This window comes from Euleptes europaea, chromosome 2, assembly GCF_029931775.1.
Source record: "Euleptes europaea isolate rEulEur1 chromosome 2, rEulEur1.hap1, whole genome shotgun sequence".
Lineage (NCBI taxonomy): Eukaryota > Metazoa > Chordata > Lepidosauria > Squamata > Sphaerodactylidae > Euleptes > Euleptes europaea.
In genome coordinates, this window is record NC_079313.1 from 99,480,695 (window position 1) to 99,505,313 (window position 24,619).

Consider the following 24,619-nt stretch of genomic DNA (forward strand, 5'->3'; position numbering starts at 1 on the left):
TGAAGCATAAGAAGAATAACTGACCTCATAACTTGCGAGAATATAATAATCAAGGGAAAATAAAAACTTGGCAAAAAAAATCAAAGAAGAAGGAAAGAATATTCAATGGATCTTTTACCATCAAATGGTGACAAGATTAAAGGAACTGTTAGCTGCAGGGGGAAGCCAACTAAGAAGGAAGACAGTTTTTGAACAATTAATAGTCACAAATACAGGTTATTTATTAGGCAAAATTTATAAAATCTTTGGTTCTTGTAGGTTATCCGGGCTGTGTAACCGTGGTCTTGGAATTTTCTTTCCTGACGTTTCGCCAGCAACTGTGGCAGGCATCTTCAGAGTAGTAACACTGAAGGACACTGTCCTTCAGTGTTACTCCTCTGAAGATGCCTGCCACAGTTGCTGGCGAAACGTCAGGAAAGAAAATTCCAAGACCACGGTTACACAGCCCGGATAACCGTGTTGGCGAACCTATGGCACGGGTGCCACTTCCGGCACTCGTAGCCCTCTCTGCCGGCACGCGCGGTTCCTCCAAGCCGCTGGCCTTTCCGGCTCTGCCCTGCCCCGGATGGGGGAGGCTGTAGCCCAGGGGTGGGGAACCTCCGACATCATTGGCGGTGGCCCCCGGACTCTCCCACAGAAGCTGCCGCCATTGCTGCCACTGGAGCGTGCGTGGCCGGCCAGGTGGGTGGGAGAGGGGGAACAGAAGCCGAGCGCCCACACTCGGCATGGCCGGCGGCTTCTCTGGCGCCCTCTGTGCGGGTGGAGGGGCGTGGCTGGCCGGTGGGTGCGAAGGAGGCGTCCTCTGCCCTACCCTGCTCGCCTCTCACAAGCCTGCCGCCGCTGCCACGCCCCACTGAGTGGCAAATCCAAGGCAAAACCTCCCATGCATAAATGGCCTCTTTCTTTTTGTCTCCCTCTGTCCTTTTCTTTCCCTACTTTTCTTTCTCTCCCTTGCTCCATTTCCTTCTCCCTTTCTCTCTCTTTTTCTTTCTTTCTCTCCCTCCCTTCCTTCCCTTTCCTTCTCCCTTCCCTTCTTTCCTTCCTTCCTTCTTTCCCTCCAGCGGCTTCTCCAGCGCCCTCTGGGTCTGTGCGGGCGGAGGGGTGTGCAGTCCTATTCCACCTTTGAAGTGCCCACAAGCCATCCTTCAAACACCTTTCCATTTGTCTTGATATGTAGAGAGAAAACACTAAGGAACTGGTTGCCAATCTCCAGGTACTAGCTGGAGATCTCCTGCTATTACAAGTGATCTCCAACCAATAGAGATCAGTTCCCCTGGAAAAAATTGCCACTTTGGCAATTGGACTCTATGGCACTGAAGTCCTTCCCCAAACCCCGCCCTCCTCAGGCGCCACCCCAAAAACCTCCCACTCATGGCGAAGAGGAACTTGGCAACCCTAGCCTCTCCCTCTGGGCCCCCTCTGGGGGTGGTATTCAGGTTAAATTGCCACATTGGCACTCGGCGATAAATAAGTGGGTTTTTGGTTGCAGTTTGGGCACTCGGTCTCTAAAAGGTTCGCCATCACTGACCTACAAGAACCAATGAACTCTGACCGTGAAAGCCTTCGACAATATTATAAAATCTTGTTGCAATATGATTTCCTTTGAAATGTGGTGTTGGAGGAGAGTGTTACGGATACCATGGCCTGCCAAAAAAACCCAAATCAGTGGGTTATAGATCAAATCAAGCCTGAACTGCCCCTAGAAGCTAAAATGACTAAACTGAGGCTATAGTACTTTGGTCAAATTATGAGAAGACAAGAGTCACTGGAAAAGACAATCATGCTAGGAAAAGTTGAGGGCAGCAGGAAAAGAGGAAGACCCGACATGAGATGGATTGACTCTATAAAGCAAGCCACAGCCCTCAATTTGCAAGACTTGAGCAAGGCTGTTAAGGATAGGACACTTTGGAGGACATTGATTCATAGGGTCGCCATGAGTCAGAAGGGACTTGACGGCACTTAACACACATATAGCAATATGATACTGAAACAGAGCAGGTGAAAGATTGTATGATAAAATGGATGCAAAATTTTGGGGGAAACATATATATGAAGCAATGAGAGGATCTATGGACTAAAGAAATCAAGTTTACAGAATGTCAAATGCTAAGAGAGACTTGGTATAACATGTTTTATAGATGGTATATTTCACCCAAAGATATAGTGAAAACTAATAGCAGTTATAGTGAGAACTGTTGGAAATGTCAAAGCATGGACACATCCTTCTGTCATGTAGTGGTCACGCAAGAAAGCAAGAAAATATTGGATAGAGATCCATGAGGATATGGAAAAGATTTTAAAAAATCAAGGCTGCAATCCTGGGTGGGTGGGGGACTCAATAGGAGCCGTCGTGACCCTGTGGTGGCATAAGTGCCCATTTAACCCATGGTAAGGGGCACATACGCCATCATGGGTGGCATCTATGCTGGTGCTGGGGAAGCCAAAGAGCTGTGTGGGGCTCTGCCACCGGTGCTACCGCACCAGCAGCAAAATCCCAGAAGTGGAGGCCCATGCTGGCATGGGGGCTGGGGGCTTCCATGGGCAGAGCTGGCATTAGTCAGCTTAGAATCATGGAATCATAGAGTTGGAAGGGACCACCAGGGTCATCTAGTCCAACTCCCTGAACAATGCAAGAAATTCACAACTACCTTCCCCCCACCCCCTGCCCAGTGACCCCTACTCCATCCCCAGAAGCTTCCTAACCTGTTTCACCCTTGGAACACCCCTTCTCACAGTGGCGTTGTTATGTGACTTTTTTTGGTGGCGTGACCCTGTTAATGGGGGATTTTTAGTCTTTTCCTATTTCCCCCTTTTTAAAGTTTTCTTTTGCGGCCAGGAAGCCTCTGTGGCAGCGGGCATGGCTGCGCTGCTCCTGGCTGCCGTCTATCTACCCACCCTGTGATGAACAAAGAGTTAATCTTTGAGAGAAGCTATCACGTTCCCTCTTGGGTACACTGAGGGAGAGAAAGATCTTTGCTTGTTTGCCAAAATGTTTTATTTGGGGTTTTTAATTTTGATCCTTCTTAGTCCCTTTACTTAGTTTACCTCAGAAGAAATGAGACACCAGAGGTTTTTTCAAGTTAGCAAACAAGTCACAGAGATTTATTAAACACTGTACAAGGGATAGAAGCTGAGAAAAAACACTGGCAGGGAGTGGTTGGAGGTAAGGAGCTCACTCTCTCTTTTCTGGGAAAAAAGGGGGGGGAGTCTGTTTTTGGTAACCTGCGAGTTCAGTAGCTGTTTTCGACTCTGGGAACCTGAGGGTTCAGATTTGCCTAAGCGGTTGTGAAACAACTCCTGTGGAGTGACAGGCAGAGATTGGGAAGAAAGGGACCCTTTCTCAGGTCACTGAAAGGGAATAGGCTCTGGGTTTTGTTAAGGAGTACCTCCACAAAAGTGGGGTAGATCTATAGAGAGAACTGGTGTTTCTATTTCTGCCGCTCACATCTGAAGGTTGCTTTTACCTTTTCTGATTGTGGCTAGTCCACATGATGAAGAAGAAGAGTTGGGGAGGGGGTTTATACCAAGATTTTCTCTTCCTTTAAGGAATCTCAAACCAGCTTACAATTACCTGCCCTTCCTCTCCCCACAACAGACACCTTGTGAGGTAGGTGGGGCTGAGAGCGTTTGGAGAAAACTGTTACTAGCCCTAGGTCACCCAGCAGGCGTCATGAGTAGGAGTGGGGAAACCAACTCCGTTCTCTAGATTAGAGTCCACTGCTCCCAACCACTGGCTCAACCTATGTTGAATTTCTCCCTGACATAGAAAGTTGAAATCACACTCATTTTTATCAGGAAAGGATTTGATTCAAGTGTATTTGGATTCCAGCAGTCCCACTTCCAAGAATCAACTGGTATTCTGATGCAGAAGATTATTGCAAGGCAGGATTGTACTTTTGTGCCTTTACTGTAGCTAACCAAACAATGACTGAGAGGTCGGACGGTCTTAATGTGTTTCTATAAACTCAGCATCAGATCACAGCTCAGAAGGAAAGAATAAGAAAAAAAGAAAGCACTCTAAGATTTGCTAGAGAAAGAAGCTTCAGGCTAAAAACCAGCAAAGAAGCAAAGTTCAGCACAGTTGGCAAGATAAAATAAATCATTTATTAGCTTGGCAGCAGAGACTATTGAAAAGAAATAGTCAAGATTCATCAGTCTATGATTGTCCTTTGCATCCAATTAAATCTTAATGAGATCTAAGTTCCCTTCGGAACCAGGTAGCTCAATAGTAGTAGTTCCTGGTTCTTCCTTTCACTACAGATTTCCATTAAGATAGACTATTAGTCACTGCAAGTTATAGGCATAATACATCCATTGCTTCTGCAATGACTGGGGAACAATTACTCACCATGCATAGTTGTGGACACTGCCTGAAAAAATTTAGATTTAAGCAAGTTACCACCCACAATATAACCCAGTGGGCACTTGATGCAGCAGCATAGATGAAACTAAGTGAGTGAAGAGTTGCTTACTCCCTGGATGAGAGCACCAATTCAGTGCTCGGAAGAACAGAGCATGAGTATGCTTCTGACTATTGATGTATTGATCTATTAAAGCCAGGTGCCAATCTTCCAGCCCACTCATCCAACACTCCATCACACTTCAGAAGCATCCAAGAACAGAACCCTGGATAGGACTATGCAGAGAAAAGCAAATCAGACTTTTAATAGTTGAGGTCATCAGGGCAGAGAACAGGTTTGGCCCTCCAGCTGAATGGTGCTATAAGTGCACCTTTTTATCCTATTCCACATGTGAATGTTTTTCATTCTTTCCTCTGAGAAAAGTAAAGCACTGCAGTAACCTCCACCCCAAACCTTCTCTCTACCCTTGACAGCGGATGGCCTGTCCCTCACTGACACAGATCTCATAGAGTGGGACAATGTGTCACATACACATATGCACATAAAGCTCACTGTCAGGCATCTAAATCTTTCACATCACCTACAACCAGATCCTCATACCCTACCAGAAAATATTTTTGTTAGTCTTTAAGGTGCTACTGGACTCTTGCCCTTTTCTACTACTGCAGACAGACTAACATGGCTACCCACTGTGAATCAGATCCTTTTAATTAGAGATTCCAGGAACTGAACCTGGGGCCTTCTTCATGCAAAGTGGATTCTTTACCTCTGAGCCACCTGCGTCTCAGAGCCCAACTGGGTGAGATGCTGGAAAATTCATCTTTGCAGCATTTTTTCTTTGTAAATGACAGTTACGGTATGCAGGTCCCTGATTCACCTCAGGGCTGTAAAACAGACAAGTTTTACCCTCTGTTTCTCATGCTGTCAGGTCAGGAAAATGGTGCAAAGGGAAATTGTTCACCCACTCTCCTCCCTGAGCTGCAATCTTTAGCCAAACTGGGGCTACACATGGCTGCTATTTAGTGGGGGAGAGGGGGAAGCTCAGGAACTCCGACCTCAGAACAGCAAGCATCACATCTAGTGAAGTCCTGTCTACATACTACATCCCTCCTGGGGTCTTTGTATTGCACCACGTTCTCTCCCCATGTGCACTCCACCCATCATAATGGTGGGTATCTTGCTCATAAGGCAGAGAGCCAATTTTCTCTTTCTTTTTGTATAAAGTTCTGATGCATGCCTTTGCCCACTGGGCAGTGATGTCTTTTTGTGAGTGTTTTATCTGCTGAGGGCCCTTTTCGGAGGTCTTTTTAACAGGGGCTGTCTCACAAACAGGCCAATCAATGGGACCAGTGGGGAATGAACTTAGATTAAGGACATATGCTTACAAAACCTGTGATGGGCTTCTGCCTTTTCCTCCAAGTGCCCATGTGCAAGGAAAGAACTAGTTCTCTAGAGAAGACAGAAATCTGTTTCCCATGAGAACAGAAATTTCCCTTAGTAATAATCAGGATGCTTTGTGCTTTAATCAGCAGCTCTCTTGGGGCATCATGAACGTGGCAGTAACAGTTGTCGATGCTTTGCGCTTAACAGATGACAATCTAATAAGCTATTATAAGCCATGCTGTGTATAATTATAGTGTGTGGCTGTGTGCTAACCTCTTGACATTTCACCATAATGCATTATAGCAACATCTGTAAATGACTCAATAATGCTGACTACACATGGCTCAGTCCCTATACTGGAGTGAAACAGCTGCTCCTGAATTGCCCAGCAGTATGGCCAGTGTGGCAAACTTCTAGCAAGCTGTCCATCTCTGAATACAGATGCATAACAATGGTCCTGCTGCCATATTTATGCTAAACAGATCCATATACCGCTGAGTCCCCTGGGACCAGTTTTTCATTGAAAAGAAAGCTCCTTGGACTGATTCAAGCAGGCAGGCACAAGGGAATTTTCCTTCAATCCTCTAGTGTTTATCTATGGGCAGAACAGACATGAGGCCCAGAGATCTATGAAGGAACATTTCCAGCATTGGGGGGAAAGGTAATCACAGCTGAACACTGCTCTTGATTAGGATTGGGACCAGGCGTGGGATTTAACTATTCTGTATCCACATGATTTCACCATAGCTCCATGTGCCGTGATTAGCCCTGGAAGTGGGGGGAAAGACAAAGAGAGGGTTCTTGTCTTTTTTTTCTTTCAAGAACTAACAGAAAGGGTAGTCAGGTTCAATCAATGAAACCAGAGTGGGAGGAACAAGGGTCAGATCCTCTCCCCCCACACACCATGACTTTGCCTTTTAAAAATCACTGGGAAATGCCATTTATGGATCTCTCAGGATCACATCTGTGTTGCCCCTAAAGTTTTGTTTCAGGTAAGGGTGGCACTCTTTTCAAAATATTTGCATGCAGTTCTATTTCTCGGCCTTCGGCTCCTCATAGAAATCTGGAAAACTGCTACAGATGAGAAGCCCTTGGTCCAAATGGCCTCACCATTCAGCAAGCCATTATTTTCACAGCCACGGCCAATCAGTAACTTGGGGATAATAGTGGTGTACCTGGCAGGACTGTTGGCAGGGCCATTGAGCTAATGCATGTGAAGTGCTTTGAACACTCAGGAAGAATACCAAAATGTACTACAAGCTGGGGAGAAGGAAAGGTTATGAGGAAGGCTAGCGAAGGTAAAAACTGAGCCGTGTGGAAAGGCCAGATTCACAGCAAGCTGAGCACGGCTAAAAAACAGCATGCCACATATTTGATTGTTTGTTTACCCACCTTTCTCCTGGGCATCCCAGAACCCAATGTGGGTCCAGCTGTGCAGTACAGTGGGAGAAAGGATTTTTTTTTTTACTGCCCTCCTTGTTTACCAGCCAGAGTTCCTTTCTTTCTCTTTTGTTGAAGGAGCTACTTTCCTTCTCCTCTTGCATTTGCCACTGACACAGCTTTACACGGCTTCTGACTAGGGATGTGAAAGGATTTTGTATTTCACTGGTTATATTCAAACTTTGATGATCTAAGGGGATTGTTTGGACCTGAGGGGCGGAATCACAGCTGCAAAACATGTTTGACCTACAGATGAACCTGGGCAGAAAAAATACATGTCAATAATGATGCCTGTTTGGGGATCAACTGTATATCTTTTTTTCTAATCTGCTGTTCTGCCAGCTCATTATGCTTTTGTTAAATTGATGGCTCTGAATGATTGGATAATATCTCCTCGGAGGTGGTAAATTTGAAAATTAATGTTCGCGGCTACAGGAAGGGAAAGGATTCAACGTTTGGAAACGTTGGTTTTAAAGGGAAGCATTTTGTAGTTAACTAAATTATTATTTGCTGTCTTGCTCTCACACCCAACTCCTGTTCATTTAGGAAAAGATCAGCTGTCACTGATTCCAGTATAAATACTTATGACATCCCCTACTGATTTCCCTCCAGTGTGAACGCTACCCATTTATTCTATCTTCTTGAGTTTTAAGTTTTGAGTTTCACTCTGCTTATTCTCTTATCCTACAATTACAACATTTTCTTTCTTTTTTTTCTTTCTTTCTTCTTCCCCCTTGTTAAGGGTAATTTTGACCTCACTATCAATTTAGAATTCTTTGAACCATCAAAAAGCAAGAATATAGTGATGCGTGTTCAGGTGTCTTTTTTCCTAATCTGCAGATGCTGGCTGAAAATCCTTTGTTATTCCTGCTGATGTTAATGATTAAAATTAGGTAGAGACAATCCCCTGCAGTAATAAATGCACCTTTCTGAATGTAGAGGGCATTGCGATAATTAACTCATTTTGATCAATTGCAAAGTGCTAACCACTAACAATGACAGGTTTGAAATTGGTGTAAAATATTTGACTGCTGACTTAGATGGCTCAGGCTAGCCTGATCTCACCAGATCCTGGCTGCTAAGCAGGGTCAGCCCTGGTTAGTACTTGAATGGGAGACCAACAGGGAAGTCCAAGACGCTACGCAGAGGCAGACAACGGCAAATCACCTCTGTTCATCTCTTGCCTTGGAAACTCTACTAAGTCTACTGCAACTTGATACCACTTTTCACCACCACAATTCAGCAGAATAACAAATGCAGATTCTAAAAAATCCAGGAAGGAAGAATTTGGACTCCTTAAATGTAAGTACTCCAACCACGCACGCCAGAGGGGGGGGATCTCATTAGGAGCCAGTGTGACCCTGTGGCGGTGTAAGTGCCCAGTTATCCCATTATAACGGGCACTTAGACCATCATGGAGGGCATATACAATAGTGCTTGGGCGCCACAGGGCTGCACCAGCCTCCCCCGCCAGCGCAGTCATTCCAGGAACTAAATCCTGGTAGAGAACGCCTGCACTGGCACAGGTGAGGCATTCCTGGGGCATTCCCGGGGCAGCGCTGATGCTAGTCAGCTTCCTAACCCCTTTCACCCCAGGAACACCCCCTCGCACAGTGACGTAGCTATGACACCTTTTTTGGTGTCATAGCCTCGCTGTTCTCAAGGGGACATCTTTTCCTTTTTTCTATTTTTTTTAAAATTTTTAAATGCCTTTTTAACCTCCCCATCATCTGGGAAGCCTCTGAGGAGGAGGTGTGGGTGAGCTGCTCCGGCCACTGTGGAAATACCCCCCCAGGAATGTTCAGGTTTGAGGACCCCCCTCCCCCATGCACTCAATCCCTTCCTATTGGAAGGCTTTGTGCATTTTCAGCTGTAGTCAAGAGGATTTGTGCATTTTCAGCTGTAGTCAAGAGGATCTCCTTTAAAAAAAAAAAACTTTTCCCGCATACCCCAATTATTCCCCCAATTATGCAGAAACCTCTCCCATGTCTTAGGGGAACCTGTTTCATTGCCCTGCTGTTCAGCATAGGGTCACCAAGTTTACTGTTCAATACTGTACAGATTATTATGCACTCCTTTGTACCTTAAGAACACATTGTAGGTTACACAGAACAATTTATCTCAGCTTTTCTACTGCTTTACCTCAGTACAAGATCTGACTGAAGTTAACTGCCAGTCTTTCTCCCTTTAATTCTCAGTATCACTCATGGGAATCTAACAGCGCATTCCTGACTTCTGAGGACAAAAGTCCTCAGGAGGCCAAGAAGGGGCTGCGCTGGCATTGGACCCCCTGTGCCGGTGTTCGGGCTACTTATGCTGTCGTAAGTGGCCCCCACACTGGTGGGGAGGCCCGGACACCGGTCTCCTGGCACTGCCATGGCAGCGCCACCCTGGGATGCCAACGGGGCCTTCCGCCGGCATCCCACCGGTGTAAAGTCCCGCGCCAGCGTTCCGGGGGGTGTTCCAGCATCCTGGGGCATTCCAGGGGGCGGGGCTGCCTGTAGGCAGCCTCCTGTCCCCTTTCGCCCCAGGTACGCTGGAAGGGTGAAGAACGAGGCTGCACCTGCTTTTTAGCAGGCGCAGCCTCGCTATTCTCAATGGGGTAAAAAAACCCATTTTAAAAGAAAAAAGCCTTTAAAAGTCTTTTTTCGAGCTTTCAGCAGCCATGGAATGGCTTAGGAGGCGCCGCAGCAGCGCCCCCTCCCTGCCATCCCCAGATGCCAAAAGCTCAGGAATGGGCGTTAATTCTGATCCTACACCATATGAAAATGGAGAGTACTTCATTGAATATCCCCACAAAGATTGCCACATTTTCCCTCTTGGCATGTCTTTAATAGCTATATGGCCAGAAGAAAGACCACAGTAAAAGTAAAACTTTTCTTGACATGGAGATGCGCAAGACACTGAAGTCTGGCCAGGAAAAGGAAAATCTAGTGTCTAATTTCTTTATAAATCTGATTAACTGGTGCACCCACTTAAGTGAGTGATTAAAATGATTAATTTAATACGCTTTGCCTTCCTAGTGTGAACATGGAACAGACAGGCCAGGCATCAGAGGAAGATGACCCACAGGAATAGAAATGACTCTTGGGTAGACATAAGGGGGGGGGGGAGAACCAGTCTGGCTCCGCTATTAGTTCATGAAGAATCCTGAACAAGGGTGGGGAAGGCCTAGAAGCAGTTTCTGGTGATTCAGAGCAGTTTGAGGAAAGAATTTAACCAACATATACCCTTCTTTTTCTCCAGGTCATGTTGACAGACCAAACACCACCACCCCTCTCTCAATTCCCCTAGTTCTTAGTGCCAGCGATCTAGGCTATTGATGTAACTGCCTCCTGAATATGCCTTCTCCTGGAAGCACAAATCATGGTTACACCCCAGTGTCAAGTAAGAGAGAAATTAAAGAATCGGTGGCCCAAATCAGGCACTACTGGGATAACAGGATCATCCATTCAATTGCCTGGAGCTACCATGTAACTGTTGGGTTTATGTATCCTTTCCCAAAATAAATTACACACTAACGTAAAATACACATTAAAAGAAGATTTGAACTGAATGTTAACGCAATAGAACTTGGATGGTATTGTATGAACAACATGTTTGTTTCCAAGAATAAGGCATCCAGGGGATGCCTTGGGATTGAACTGACCTCTTGCCTACTCTATCAAATGCTGGAATCACCAAGGTCCTAAGCAGCATTAAGCAAATATGGGGCCATCAGAGTGCCAGTGGACAAAGAAAGACAGGACTTCTGTGCCTGAATTGTACAGAAGTACACATTTCATTTGCTGCAGCACTGTTCATCTTTGAATGGCAGACGGGATCTGCCAAAATCCCACCTTCAATCCACACAACTATTCAAGGTACAGCAGGAGCTTTGCTCTCCACAGGGTCTGCCCAGTCTAGAGATCAGTTCTGGAATTATTTAAACGTAGCTTTTTGCAGTCCCTTGAAAAAAGAGAGCTTTCCCCTCTGCCCTTCAGGCTTCTGCATGGGCAGTGCTTTTCTTAATGCCTTGTAGTACCTCACCCCCTTGCATGAAGTCCCAGTGTGGTGTGTTCTGGCAACACGCTTTGGGCAAAAACGCATGGGAGGTTTTGCCTTGGATTTGCCACTCTGTAGATGCACATTTTCCCCATCTGAATTCTCAAAACTCTGCATAGGGGCTTATTTTTGAGTTCTGAGAATTTGGCTGGGGAAAATGGGCATTTAGAGAGTGGCAACTCCAAGGCAAAACCTGCCATGCGTTTTTGCCCTTTGTCTGCAAAGTGAAGCTAGAGCTGATACTTATGCTCAGCTAGATGAGCGAGGAGCCTCTGCTCCTGTGTTGTTAGATTACTGCTGTTGTCTCCATTAGCTTGTAAGAAAAGAAGAAGAAGAAGAAGAGGTCTCACCCTTCAAATGTAATGCACAGCAACCATTCTCACAGGGAAGCATGAGTCTCTGATCCTAGAGATTTCACAGGCAAGTGGCAAGCCTCTTCCTCCCACCCCTGGTGACCCAAGTCAAGCAATACCATGCACCATAAAATGCCATTAAAGCAAACAGCCATAGCGATCAGGTTCAGCGCTTAGGTCGGGCAATCCGGGGTCATGCATTTGACAGAAGAGCCGCACCACTCAGTGGGGGATGATGGCGGGTGGGGAGAGGAGTCAATTTAAGAAAGCCTTTGATGGACTGGCCTATTGATTTGGCTTAAATAGCAGACTGGCTTCTTCTTCCAAGTTTGCGAAGAATGGGGGTGAGCATGATTTTACATGGTTGGGTTCTGAAGCACTTAGGACTTTAGTGGGTTTTTTGCACTTCACCCAGAGGAACAAACACCCTGGATTCCGTCCAAAGCATCTTTCTGGAGACCAGTTCTACTAAGAGCTGTGCTCCTGGCGCTCAGCCTGCAGTGCAAGCTGCTCAGTTTTCTGCGATGTTGTCAAACACTAACACGCTGTAGCATAACAAATGGAACTCAATTTCAAGGTAGCACCAATTAGCATCCCCAGTTTCGATGTGCTTAGTGCTCCCAGGAGAGTTCTGTTCAGCCCGTGTGAAATCTTTTCACAATAGCTCCAAACCACCCCCCTCAAACACACACACACACACACACCATTCTCACTCCCAACAGGATCCTATTTTGCGGTATTTAAGTATAATTAAACAGTCAGGCACGACACAGAGAACAGCCCTACCTTTCCGCAACCCTGATGATTGTTATGATTGTTCGTGATTATATCCCTGAGTTCAACAAAACAAAATGATTAGATCTTTCTATACAGGCAAGCGGAGGGCTTCCACGGTTCCTAAATAGAAATGACACCGATCTCAGTGTCTTACATGGATTCGCAGGGAAAATATCAGCCCAGGCAATCAAAGCAGCCTGCTCTTAAAGAGAAGGCAAACGGAGAACTATGGAATTACACACGGAAATGTAAGCAGTGAGAAAATGAGAAAATGATTAAAGGGAATCTGGACTAAGACAGAAAGTTAAATGAGGAATAGTATCGAAAAATGAGATTAACAGGCTCACATGTGCACATGAATGTATCTACAGCAAGGATTGCACAGGCTGCTCTGGCAGGAGTTTAGCAAAACAAAAAATGCTAAGAACAAACATCTGCAAAAAGATGTAACATCTGCAAGAGGAAGAGAAAAAAGCAGCTTGCCAGTTGTATTCTGCAAAACAAAGGAGAAAGCCTTTTCTCTTGTTCAAAGTAGCTCCGAGCACATGCTGACTCTCCCAGCACCAAATATCTCCAAGCAAAATCCACATCTCTGTCCCAAAACCGCATAAACCTGAATCACAGTCGGCAAAGCGAAGGAGAAAATTCTTATCACTATTCAAGGGAAACAGAAATGAAGAAAGCAACTTTGTGAGCATTTGCTTACCAGGCAGGCTTCTGTTCCTGAGCCCAGCTGCCCTGCACGTTCCTCAGTCCGCTCCACACATACAATTAGCAGCAGAGATGGGGGCTGCGTGTTTCTATGGAGTTTGGCGATTCTCTTGCTTGACTATGCATGAGGTGACTGCAGCTACACTGGAATCGCCTCGGAGGTCCACATGCACAAAAAGTCTACAAATCTGCTCAGCCTCTGTATACTGCTTAGAGAGTGATGCAGCCAGCCAGCTAGCTAGCCAGCCAGCCAGCCAGCCAGCCAGTCTTCAGCCTACATCTGGGCATAGAGTATTCATGTACATGCACACACAAACACATACACATGTACTGTTGTGTGCAAATGATTTGCACTAGCCTTTCACCTGTTTTCAGCTAGAGGTTTCTGTTTTCTTCTGATATCCATACAGACATTCAGGCAAGTGAGAGACAATAACTGCTGCAGCCAAAGATGGGATGCGGGGTTAGGCGAAACCTCTTTAACATTCCTTTGAGAGACTTGGTAGATAGCTTTTCTACATTGTACACAGTTCAGTCCTAAGCAGAGTTACACCCTGCTAAGCCCATTTGACTTCAGTTTGTTCAGAAGGGAGTAACTCTGCTTAGGACTGCCCTGTGAAAGCACCTTTAGCAGCCATGTAGTGAACACATTAAAAGCCATGTTATTTGTTATGCATAGTGTTTAACATTGCACAAACACAAAAGTGCCTGCTGGTAACATGCCACTTTTTTTCTTCTACTTCTAAAATTTAATACCCTGCCACTAACCCCATGAGCTCTCATAGTGGCTTTGTTCGATTGTTCTACTCCTTTTATGAAAAAGTTTGTTTAAATGACATAATCTGCAAAGGGCCACTCTCCATCCAAAACTTTCCAGAAGAACAGATTTCAGAGTAGCAACATGAAATCAATAAATATGAGCTAAAGCATTTGGCTCAACCCAGGTGAGATAGCTTCACAAACTGGTGGGAACGGTAAATAAACTATTTTATTTACATAGGTGTAGATTAAAAGTTCAGCAAACACATAGGTGTAGATTAAAACACATATGTGTAGATTAAAAGTTCAGCAAACTCTTAAGAATTAAGTAGAGAAGTTATCCAAGTGTAAAGGTGAGAAACAGTCCCAACCTAAGCACTAAGTCAATTGAAGTCAGAGGGCTTAGAAGGGGCAACTCTGCTTAGGATAGTACTGAAAGATACCTTCCCAGTCTGCCTTTAGAAAATCTTGTAAGGCTGCCTAAAGAGGATTCTCTACACCCATTCTGAATATGGTAGATAGAGAGTCTCTGACTCTTAGTGTTTGGATTTGAATGCTTTTACTTATATAATTTTAATGCTTTTATATACCTTATGAAGAGTTGGAGCCATACTAAATAATTTTTATTTTCCAATGGAAGAATAGTACTTTCCTTCCACCCCCTCCCATTGCACTCCACGGATCTTGACATAAGGGGGGGGGGCTCTGTAGCAGGAAAGGGGGAATCGGTGGAAATTGCCAATTTAGTCTAGATCCAGTGTGATATGTTTGTGTCATGAGCCACATTAGCACCCTTTCAGGGGAGAGGGGAAAGGTGGAGGAAGGGTGTCTCTTTAAATTCCTCTGCCTGGAATAAAACACAAAGTAGAGCCCTAATCAGGATTACAATGTAAAACACATTTCCAGCATCTATCCAAGGAGGATTATGACAACACCAGTAAAAACAAATAGTATAAAGCTACCAATTGCCATTGCATAAATTACACAGAAATTATCACTGCAACTGCCACCATCAGCAATTAGAAAAAGCCCTTAGAAATAAATCAGTTTAACAGGCCCTTCTGAGTGCCATGAATGGTGGGACTGAGCCTCTCCAAGTCCAGGGAAAAGGCAGCAATGGGCGGGGGGGGGGGGGGAGAATGTAATTTTACATAGATGCCTAGTGAGTCAACAGGAAACAGACAGAGAAGAAGTCTTTCTGAAATTGTCTCAACTGGCACATGGGTTCATACCAGGGGAAGCAGACCTTCAGTTAGGTGGGCCCCAGGACAAGAAGGGCTTTAAAGGTTACAGTCATTATCTTGAATGGAACCTGAGAACGAAATGGCATCCAGTGCAGCTGTTTCAGCACTGGAGAATTGCGCTTATACTCCTTGGTAACTGTCATTAGGAGCCCCGTGGCGCAGAGTGGTAAGCTGCAGTACTGCAGTCAAAAGCTCTACTCACGACCTGAGTTCAATCCCGATGGAAGTCGGTTTCAGGTAGCCAGCTCAAGGTTGACTCAGCCTTCCATCCTTCCGAGGTCAGTAAAATGAGTACCCAGCTTGCTGGGGGTAAAGTGTAGATGACTGGGGGAGGCAATGGCAAACCACCCCATAAACATAGGCTGCCTAGTAAACTTTGGGATGTGACGCCACCCCATGAGTCAGGAATGACCCGGTGCTTGCACAGGGGTCTACCTTTACCTAACTGTCATTACGCGATCTGCCACATTTTGCACTTGGAGTCGAAGAAGCATCTAAGGTCTCCAAGGGTATATAGCATTTGTTAGTAGTCTAACTGAGAGGTTACAGTGTCATGGGTTAGTATGGCCAGCTGAGTTTAGAAGGGAGAACAGCTTTCACATAAGATGTAACTGACAGAAGGCATTCCTTGCTATTACCCCATATGGTTTCTCAAAAAGCAGAGCACAAAGCCAGAAGCATCTCAAAATAAAAAGTGTTAAGTCCATCAGAGAAAGGCAATTCAATCCCCTCAAGAGCATTAGCTTTACCAACCAGCATCATGTATCCAAGCGCTGGTTTAAGACTGAAAAAGCATCCTTGAAGCACTTAGCTACAGCGCAATGACTTCAGTGGACTTAGACGGGTGCACCTCTGCTTAGGGTGGCACTGTTAATGAAATACGGCAGCCAGTGTGTGCTGTAAAATGAGATTCACTAAGTTTATTTAGGACCTTTTCTCCTTCGTGGTTCCTTCCCATTGCCTCTTATATGGTAAGATACTATCATTACGGCGCAATGGGCAGCCAGCAGTGCCAGGTGTTGAAGGCACGAGTCCCAGCAGAGTGGAACACAGAGGCAACTGCAGCGCTTGAATTTGCAAGAGGCTGGCCAGATACGATGGGAAGGGCAGACAGAAAGACCAGACTGACTCAGCAATTACTAGGAATGCTGAGAAGTGCCAGTACTCAGAAGGCACCTTGCTACCCAAAGGCAGAATTTGGCCATTGCCTTGGCAAAGACCCAGGCCAGACCTAGAAACATTGGCAGCCAGGCCAGAGCATCAGTAGACTCCTTTGTTGGGTACAGCTGTGATGGAACATGGGGTTCGCACAGCCAGATCAGGTGAAACTAGTTTCAGCCTTTTCTTTGCAGCCCCAAGGGGCTTGCACGAGGGTCAGCCGGACACAGGCCAAGAGATTCCACATTCTTCTAGTCTTAACTGACACATACATGGCTAGAGAGGGCAAAAGAATGGCACAGCCTCTTGAACAGGTCAGATGGCCTAATTGCGGCATTTGGTTGAGTTACTGGGGGTGCTCAGTCAGCCTGTCACAGGTGCGCATGATAGAGCCAGTTCTTCTAGAAAGAAGAAATGGTGAAGGGCTTACTACACTAATTGGGTTTTCTCACATGACATTACACACCATCACTGTGCCTCTTGTGCACTATTTATGCCATCTGTGGATATCGTTGTTGTCAAATAGCAAGTGGAAGAGAGCCATTTACAAATCAAATTTATTGCATTCAAGCCAATGTAGGTTTTATAGTCACACTAATGAAGGCCTGTCATTGTGATGAGGATGGACAGCATTGTGTGTCTTTGTGGGACTGTATCAGTGGAGGATTGACCACACAGAAGTAGGGGGCAGGTTTAATCCACATTGCTAAGCAGCCCTCGAGTGCAACATTTTAATGTTAAGACTTGGATACCAGCCATTTGGATACCAGCCAACAAGAAAAAACTAGTGTATTTAGGGCCTATTCAAGCCAGAAGCAAACTGGCTTGTTGAGAATATTGGTCAAGTGCATAATAATTCAGTGCATGGTAAAGGAATCAATGTGCTCTTAATTCACAACACAACCCACATTAAATACACCATCCCAACTCTGTGCATGACCACTTAGGATATAGTCAATTTCCAAAGCAGAGTTTCTCATATTACCAGCTTGCCTCAAGTTTACCCATTGCTCCCTGATGTGCTATATAATTGCCTTAAATAAATATTCAGTTCAGTATAACGTTCAGATGTGCCAGAATACCCACAAATCCCTGGAAAATGCATGCAGAAAATTGAATTCATTTGTACTCACTGAGGACCTAGGAAGACAGAGGCTTTGCAACCCATAACATTTCATGCCATGGCAGAATTGCCCGTGCATTGAGTAATCTGGTAGACCCTTACTTGTCTGATTCGTTGCCGCTCACAGCGACTCCAGCTTCTTATGAGGCATCCCAGTCGCAAAAGGAGATGCAACAATAAAATGTGAAATCAATAGACAATTATTGTCAGTACAGAAGCTGCCTATCAATCCACAGTATCACCACTTTGGCCAATGAGCATAGCAGTAGAAGTACAAAGGAACCTGAATGACCACAGAACAATCTAACAGCTCCATTCTGGGCTACTTGACAGCATGACCATGTCTGCATATACCAAGCCCCCCAGGGAGTCGTTCATTATCTGTAATGGCAGCAGGGACCTCATCAGAATGTAAACGCTGGTATTCAAATCCATCAACATTCCCCACCACTGGCAATGCAACATTTCTGGGCCTCACACATTGCTGCAGCTGCACACCAAACCCTGCCTGTGGGACAGAGGACAGAAAAAACAAGCTTTTTCCCACCCCACCCCACCCCACCTGCAGAACAGGCAGTGGGCAGCCATTGTATGGGGCTGGTGAGGGGGAACTGGACGACCAAGATGCTTCTGGAAGTTTCTCAGTTGCCACAAGGTAACTGGCACAGGGGGTGCTATTTAAGCCTGCCTTTATGCAGACTTTGCAAGACACCCACCCACCTGATTGTGGTTTTTTTCAGGGTGGAGCAGGATTTTTTTTCTGCTTTTATCCTAAAACTCTTTTGGTATACAGTTTATTCCCCTTATTTGTTCCATTCTGACAGGATATAGGAATCCCCATAGGACTGTACACCAAGTTACTTTTTATTCATAATTATAGAATTCAACTGAATGTGGCATGCTTCAGAAGAGTCTCCCAGGACTTCATGGCCAAGAGATCTGGGACACAGTCCAGCTTGGAGCAGGTCTGCCTCACTTTAGCAAAGCTTTGTAGCTCAGAGTTGGCTATTTGGACAGGCTTTCCTTAAGAGCCAATGTGGTGAGGTGGTTAGGATGCTGGACTAGGACCTGGAAGTCCATATTTGAATCCTCAGATTACCATGGAGGCTTGCTGGGTGATCTTGGGCCAGTCACTCTCTCGGGCTCCACCTTCCTCATAGCGTTGTTGTGGAGATTAAATGAAGGAGGGGAGAACAATGTTGTAAGGTGCTTTGGTTCCCCGTTGGGGAGAAAAGTGAGGCATTAATATCCAAACAAATAAAAGACATCACTTGTGGAAGCAATTATAGAGGTTAGGTGAGTATAGGAAAGTGACCTAGTCTCTGAGTGGAAGTCCCCCAAAGTATGAAAAGGAAAGCAGTCTCATCTTTGCTACATTAGCAAAAGTATCCACCCCAAAGGGGTGGAGTTGAGAACAATTGCTTAATGCTTCATCTGTTGCGCATCTAATTAAGTGCATAAACCTGCAGTACTTTACCCAATTCTGCTTGCCTACGCAGCTGAAGCCACTAGAAGGAGGCTGCACTCTGGAAACCACTTCCTACTCCCCCAGGCCCCTGACCAGTGCTGCAGGCTTTGTGGGCTGGAGAAGGAGGCATTCCCACTGGCCTTGGGTTTCATCTCCACCATATCAAGGTGCCATTGGAAGTGGTGGTGGCAAAGAGCCAGATGCAGGGTGCTCACTTGGGGGGGCTGGTTCTCCCCCCCCCAAGCCTCCCATGGAAATGGGCCCATCCTGGTGTCATGAGTCTACCCACCAATACCTCCTTGGATGAGGCAGAAGAAGCCAGCCCCAGCCCTTGGATGCTGTAGGAAGACCAACCAGACAAGGTAGAGACTCTGTCTGATGCAGAAGGGGAACCTCAGGTGGAAGTCAGTGTGCCACGCCTTCAGTCTCTGAGACTGAAACAGAAGCAATGCAACCACCAGCCTCGCTCCCATGGTCACCAGAGCCCTTGGAACACTGGAGAAGGTGGGTTTGGAGAGAGGCCCAGAAGTGGTGCCATAGTGCACAGTTGGCAGCCAGCATCGGTCTACCTCTCCCTGTGAGTTTGAGTTACCACAGGATCAGCCATAGCAGCAGCTCAGCCAGTGATGTGGCACCTGTCCATGGATGACTCAGTAGGTTGAGGAGTTGCACCTGCTCCTGATCAGGGTTTCCCATATAAAAGCAACCAGAGAAGGGTGAACCAGCGTGGAAGCAATCTGTCCATAACCTTGTGTATGTGCTGGGCAGCTGCACCATAGGTTGCTTTGTGTTTGACCTTGGACTGGATTTGGACTTTGTTTCTTGGATTTACCCCTGACCTGGGACTGTGACCTGGATTGTGCTTTCTGGATTTGCCCATCTGTTTTAGTGCTTAGACTTATAACTACTTGTCTTTTGACCCTAGACTGTGCCTTGGACCATGCTTGCTGCCTGTTGCCTTAGATGCCTGCCCAAACCCAGACACTTGCTCCCCAAAGGAGGGTGGAAAGGAAGAAAAGCAGGCTTGCCTTCATAGCAGCTGCTCTCCCACTTGGTTCATGTGCCAGTGCTGTGGCTGCTGGCCCAACTGGCCAACTCTTTCCACCACCATGGCAATGGCTGCTGGCCCTGCCAGGCATCTCGCTTCACTGACAACTGCAGAGGCAGCTGCTGATCCAGCCAGATGGCTTCCTCACCCCCCACTGCCTCAGCAGCGGCTGGCCTGGGTGGCTGGCTCACTCTACAGCTGCCTGGGTAAAGATTAAGAGTAGTAAGAGTGGCTGGGGCAGCTGACTGCGGGGGAGGGGGGGCAGCACAGGCCCCTGAATGTCTCTTCTTTGTTTCTGCATTGTGAATACTGTGAACCTCATGGTGGAAAAGTTCAATAAGCAAATATATCATGTTCAACAGCACAATCATTCATGAGCTGAGCCTCAGCTCTGTTCACCTTGTCAGTAGTGTTTCCATTTCATATCTTTCTGCCTAGCAAATTACTTTAACTTCTGTGTAGTAGGCTAAGTCTATGCCCCCCCCCCCCAGTATCATAGATGGTTGGGTCAGGTCATTAAATGACTACAACCCCTATAATTAAATAGATGGTTGGGTCAGGTCATTAAATGACTACAACCCCTGTTTGAAAAGAACACGCATGCTCCAAATAATCTTGACATTAATACAGACTTAAATGAACATCAAATGATAAGACTGATTTTAAAATATTTATATTGATTGGCTTATTTATATTGATTGGCTGACCAATTAATTTTCTTACTGTTTATATTTCTGTGGAGGAGAAGGAAAACCGGGACTCCCATTGGGCTGCATTACAACAGACATGTGTGAAATGCTGCTTCCTGAATTGTACTGTACTGTTTTCATAAGCAAACGTAACCCGATAAACCATGCTCCACCCCCAAATCTCTAGGAATTACCCAATCCAGTGTTGGCAACCTACCACAAACAGAACTGGACTGCTTTCTCAGTTAAACATGCAAAATGGGGAATTTAGAGGTATAGAATAAAATAGCCTTGGAGAGGGGTAAGAAACAAAAGAGTAGCACAATAACATGGCATTTTGTAGATTAGAAACAGTTTAACCCATATCAATGAATATTTGTGTTGAGGCCCAGGTGCAGTAGCATCTGAGAATGGCAAGAGCTTCACAGGAATGAAGACACAGTTCAAAGATGGGGCATATTGGTTAAGGGTCAACAGATATTCATATGTATGAGAAACTTGTAATCATTATTTTAAAAAGTAGCAAGAATGAACTTTTTTATTTTTTATTTATTTAAAATGTTTCTTATCCACCTTTCCATCACTGAACATGAGTCAGCAGTGTGATGCAGTAAAAGGCAAACTTGATCTTGGGCTGTATCAACAGAAGTATAGTGTTCAGATCATGCAAAGTGATGGTATCATTTTACTCTTCTCTGATTAGACCTCACTTGGAGTATTGTGTTCAGTTTTGGGCACCACAATTTAAGAAGGATGTAGACAAGCTGGAACATGTTCAGAAGAGGGCAATGAAGATGGGGAGGGATCTGGAGACCAAGTCCTATGAGGAAAGGTTGAAGGAGCTTTGTATGTTTAACCTGGAGAGACGATGACTGAGAGGTGATATGATAACCAGGTATTTCAAGGGCTGTCATATACAGGATGGTGCTGAGTTGTTTTCTGTTGCCCTAGAATGTTGGACCAGAACCAACGGGTTGAAATCAAATCAAAAGAGTTTCTGGCTAAACATCAGGAACAACTTTCTAACAGTTAGAGCAGTTCCTCAGTGGAACATGCTTCCTCAGGAGGTGGTGGGATCTCCTTCCCTGGAGGTTTTTAAGCAGAGACTAGATGGCCATCTGTCAGCAATGCTGATTCTATGGCCTTAGGCAGATAATGAGAGGAAGGGCAGAAAAGTTTACATCAGTGTTTGGCTCTCATGGCCCTTTCTTGCATGCCCAGGGTAGTGCCGATCTCTGCTTTGGGGTCAGGAAGCAATTTTCTTCCAGGCCAGATTGACCAGGGATCATGGAGGCTTTTTTGCCATCTTCTGGGCATGGAGTAGGGGTCACTGGGGGCGTGAGGGGGGGAGGTATTTGTGAATTTCCTCCATTGTGTAGGGGGTTGGACTAGATGACCCTGGTGGTCCTTTACAACTCTATTATTCTATGATTCTAAGAAGGATTACAATATAAATAAAATAAAATAGTAAAACCCAGAATTTAAAGCCACAATTTAGGACTGCCACCAAATAATCAAATGCAGGTATAAATAAAACTATCTTCAACTGCCTCCTAAAGTTCAAAAGTAAGGTGGCCAGACACATCTCCATGAAGAGGTTGTTACAGAATTGTGGGGCTAGCAGCAAAAGGGTCCCACCAAATTAGCTTCTTTGGTTGACAGAACAATCAGGAGGGCCTCTCCCTGTGATCTTAAATCCTGGGCAGGAATATATGGGAGAAGATGGTCCTTCAGATATCCTGGTCTCAAGAACTAACATTTTTCATATATTTTAAGAAGCTATTCAGGCATAGTGTCTGAAGTTAGCCAAGAATGTGTGCCCTTATCAAGTGGGACAGCTAGATATTGTTACAAGATGATTTTAAAAACATGGGAAAGTGAATTAATTAGGAGCTTCTTAGAGGGGTCTCCTTGCTTATCTTTGGGGTAAGATACTTTTATGGACTCATGTAATTTCTCTTCTTTAATTACCTGTGCAATAGCAATGGATGGTATAATTTTCATTTGAGTTAGTCAATGTCAAAGATGCATTAAGTTATGTTGTAATAAAGGATAAAATGGAAGCAAAGATTCTCTCATAGCATTACTTGTATGTTAGACCCATAACAAACCAAAAACATTGTTGAGGTATACCTCTTGCCAAGAATTAAATGATATGATATAGGAAAGCTAACTAGGGCTTCTTAAGTGCACACCAATATCTGAATCATGCCTGAATCAGGTCATCCAGAAAACTATGCCTCAAAATATTTACTTATTTAGAAACCTGTTATGCTGTCTCTCCAGGAGAACCTGCTCAAGGCGGCTTAAGAAATAAAACATAATAAAAATATAAAACATTAAACTTTGCTAATTAAAACCCAGGATTAAAACCCAGGAAGCATAAAACATAAATAATTAAACAGCTTAAAACAAATAACAGCTGACAGGGTAAAAGCACACAAGAAAAATGTTGTTAAGTCTGACATAGAAAAGGCCTTGTTGAATTCTGCTACACCACACACCAACACATGCTTACTATTATTTTCTCTGCTGTGGATGCTCCCGATATTACTTTTTAAAACACTTACATTATTACTCCTGTCTCTTAAGATGCATGTAAACCTCACTCAACAAGTTACATGCATGTTTGTTTCATTGCAAAGATATGCATTTGGAAAACACCGAAAGCTGATCACACAACTGTCACTGTGATGCACACTGTGGATTTATTCTTTGCTTTCTTCACAGCCATCTTAAAACAGGCACAACTTGGGACTCACCAAGCCAAAGACGGCAACATGTTGGCACTACAGATGTCTGGCAATCTTAAACCAGAAGCAAACACATCTTTATTCAGCCTTTATAAAGACCTCAGGCCTTGTCACACCTTGTTTATGACCCCAGTGTCACAGAGAAATCTGAGGAAATTCAAGTAGACCAAATGCGTCATTCAGCGCTCCCGATTTAACAGCAGCAAAGCTGAGCTGCAGGCATAGACCTGGAGAACCAAAGTAAAGAGTTAGCTCTCTTCCCTGTGTAAAATGGGGCTATCACGGAGAGCTATTTCATTCAGGCTACTGGGGTTCCCCCCTCCAGGGCAGCTGCTTGCATGCCATTGGCTATTTACATATATTGCATCACTAAATGGATGGCTGATATTTTTCCCTTCTGAAATGTTAGAGGAATCATCCATGTGATGGGCAGCTGTGTGCTAACGAACTTCCCATGTGGAGGCAGCCACCATGAGGAGCCATTTAAAGTGACCGCCATGTGGTGGCTGCATCACGTGCCCCGCAAGAGTTCTTTCAGGGCTCAGAGCGGCTTTTTGGCCTTCATTCTGCTCTGCAGATCAGCAGTCATTTTACATCAAACACCCTCCTTTTTTTGTTATAATTTCAGCCTTGGGGGTCACCCACACAGCACCAGAGAAGAGTCGCCACAGCAGTGGGAGAAAGTCGAAGCCACATGGGCAGAGCCAACTGGGTCCTTCCCACCCAAATACTGACTTCCCTAACAACTGGAAGAGTGATTAGCTGCACAGGATCCACACAGCTCTGGGCTTATAGACATTACTGTAACATCCTCTATTGTGCTCAACACCTGAAGATTTACAGGGTGTGTTGAGATCTGGCTGTTCATAAGGCTATAACAGAAGAGAGAAAGCGGAAAATGGAAGCTCCATCACAAGTAGTGATTGTTGCCAGGCATGTTATCACATATTCATTTTGGAAGGTTTCCATACATATTCCCCATTAACTAGAAGTTATAGACAACTTCATTGCCATGGGCAATCTGCAGTCTAGACCTGGGAACAGCATCTCACTTGACCTCCATTGGTCATGCACATGCATTGGCTTTCAGATGCTATTTCACTTGATCACCTGGGCTTTTCAGAATAGAAATACAATCTAACCTTGTTTGTTTTTTGTTTTTTTAAAGAGCCTTACCCTTTGAAGACAAAATAAAGAACAGGAAAGGCTGTACAAAAGTGAAATTAATTTCTGCCTCTAGCGTAAATTACACTGTCTAGACATTAAGAAGAGCCTATCTGAAATATCCTTCGGCATTATCTCTTTAGG

General features: G+C 45.1%; 1 protein-coding gene across 5 annotated transcripts in view; it reads right to left on the reverse strand.

Moving 5' to 3' along the window:
• The window catches only part of SYT6 (synaptotagmin 6), a 180,021-nt gene that overhangs the window by 136,255 nt on the left and 19,147 nt on the right, over window positions 1-24,619 (reverse strand). For 4 of the 5 annotated variants that reach the window (XM_056844232.1, XM_056844231.1, XM_056844233.1 and 1 more), the window contains exon 1: window positions 13,065-13,272. The exons of the other annotated variant lie outside the window; for it this stretch is intronic. The gene's annotated coding sequence lies outside the window, so the exon portion shown is untranslated. Of the gene's footprint in view, window positions 1-13,064; window positions 13,273-24,619 lie in introns of those variants that run through there. 5 annotated transcript variants of the gene reach the window in all.